The sequence below is a fragment of the Vigna radiata genome, chromosome 8 (genome assembly GCF_000741045.1).
Source record: "Vigna radiata var. radiata cultivar VC1973A chromosome 8, Vradiata_ver6, whole genome shotgun sequence".
NCBI classification, from domain to species: domain Eukaryota; kingdom Viridiplantae; phylum Streptophyta; class Magnoliopsida; order Fabales; family Fabaceae; genus Vigna; species Vigna radiata.
Genome location: NC_028358.1, coordinates 13750858 through 13753170, shown reverse-complemented (window position 1 = coordinate 13753170; position 2313 = coordinate 13750858).

The window sequence follows — 2313 nt, the reverse complement described above, 5'->3', positions numbered from 1 at the left end:
TCTCGTTAATTGAATCAATCTCTTTTGCATGTTCATATTTTATTCTCATACCCAATTAATTAATTTTTATTTTCAAGTCTTACGATTTTAATTCACACGAACGATAAGGCCTTTCGAGTATCTTGGGAAAACGATACTTGGACTTACCATTTATTATTACTTGATACGATTTGGTATGCTTGCCAATCCGTTAACAGTAATCGCTTACAGACAGGCTGTATTCGGTTACAATAGCATAATTACGAATCTGTATTGAAAGTGCAACGCTGCTCCCTTGTTTTGGTGGAGTCGCTCCCTAGTCCAAAGCTGGTGCTGTTAGGAACACTCATGTTGAGACTTATGGGCCTGTGTAATTGCTTACAGACAGGCTGTAATCACTTACTGTAGCATAATTAGTAATTTGTACTGAAAGTTCATAGCTTCTCCCTAGTTTTAGTGGTGGGACTCCCCAGTCCGTGCTTTTTCCTTAGTTGGTTAGAATTAAAGGGTGCTTGTTGTGATTAGAGGTTGACTCTTATGACCCAGTAGTTGTAAGGGGTTTGTTGGAATAGGTTTGGGCACATACTTGGGAGGTTAGCATTTCATCCAAGTTGGTGCTGGGAGGAACACTCAGGTTGTGACTTTTATGCCTGTGTAATCGCTTACAAATAGGCTGCAACGGTTACAATAGCATAATTAGTAATCTGTACTGAAAGTGCAACGCTGCTCACTGGTTTTTGTGGAGGCGCTCCCCACTCCATGTTTTGTCATTAATTGGTTAGAACTAAAGGGTGGTTGTTGTGCCAAAAGGTTCATTCTTATGACCCAGTAGTTGTAAGGGGTTTCTTGGAATAGGGTTGGGCACATACTTGGGAGGTTAGCATTTCATCCAAGATGGTGCTGTGAGGAACACTCAGGTTGTGACTTTTGTGTATGTGTAATCGCTTACAGACAGGCTGTAATCGGTTACAATAGCATAATTAGGAATCTGTACTGAAAGTGCAACTTGCTCCCTTCTTTTGGTGGCGGTGCTCCCCAGTCTGTGCTTTGTCCTTAGTTGGTTAAAATTAAAGGGTGGCTGTTGTGAAACAAGGTTGATTCTTATGACCCAGTAGTTGTAAGGGGTTTCTTGGAATAGGGTTTGGCACACACTTGGGACGTTAGCATTTCATCCAAGCAGGTGCTGGGAGGAACACTCAGGTTGTGACTTTTGTGGCTGTGTAATCGCTTACTGATGGGTGTCGTGGCCCATACAAATTCAATTGCATATTAGAAATGCAGTATAGCTAGGGAGTGACCCCTAGGTCATCTCTCAAGGACCAATTGCGGTTCAGAATCAAGTCAAACACGAAGTGGGGGGGGTTGAAAAACTTGTGAATGTAGATGCATAAATTAAAATTAAACACAACCGAATATAATTGAAAGCATAATGAACGAAAAAAATAAACTTAACGGTTCTAAAGCAAAGTGTGTAAACTAATTAAAATGAAACATATAATAAAGATATGAAATTTAAATGCAACACTTAAACTAAACATTGAAATGCACATTGCAGCTAAAATAAATAATTGATACGCTTAAACTAATAAAACTTCAATTCAAAAGGGTTGAAACAAATTATATGCGCCTAAGTCTAATTAATCTACCGCTTCATCACCAAAATAACAATAAGAAAGATATGTGAAGAGTAAAGTAAAATAAAATGCATAAGCTAGCATCGGTCCAGGTGTGAATAAAAGATAATCAAAACTTATTGCAGAACTTGACAACAACCCCTTCTATTGAATTGAAATTACGTGTGCTCTTCTTCCTAAAAGAAAACAACCTAATAGCGTTATAATATCTCTTCTAAAATTAAAAACACATGTGCTTATCCTAAAATCGAAAAATAAAAAGAAACTGAGTGCACGTTCCAACCAAATCAACATCACCCGTGAGTGCTTCCACCTGCAACAACACTTTCTACTCCACATCACTCTCCATTTCCCTAGTCAAGAAACCTCTCCAAGGAATAATGTGTGATAGTGAACTCTCGGTGGCGGCTGCGTCAGAGAGAATAATTCCCCCCTTAATGTAACAGTGTTGGCTGCTAGAGCCTCTCTTTTTTTTCTCCACTCCAAATTCGTTTTTTTTCTTCAACAAACCAACATCCAAATTGTTTCTTCCATCTCCAAACCGTGAACACACTCCAAGGGACCCAAAGCTCAATTGCCAAATGATTCAAGAACAATAAAATCGAGTTCTACCTTCATAAATCCAACTTCAAAACACACTTTTCTTCAACTTTTTGACCCAAACAAAACCAAACCCCTATGCTTCCTATGCAATACCGTC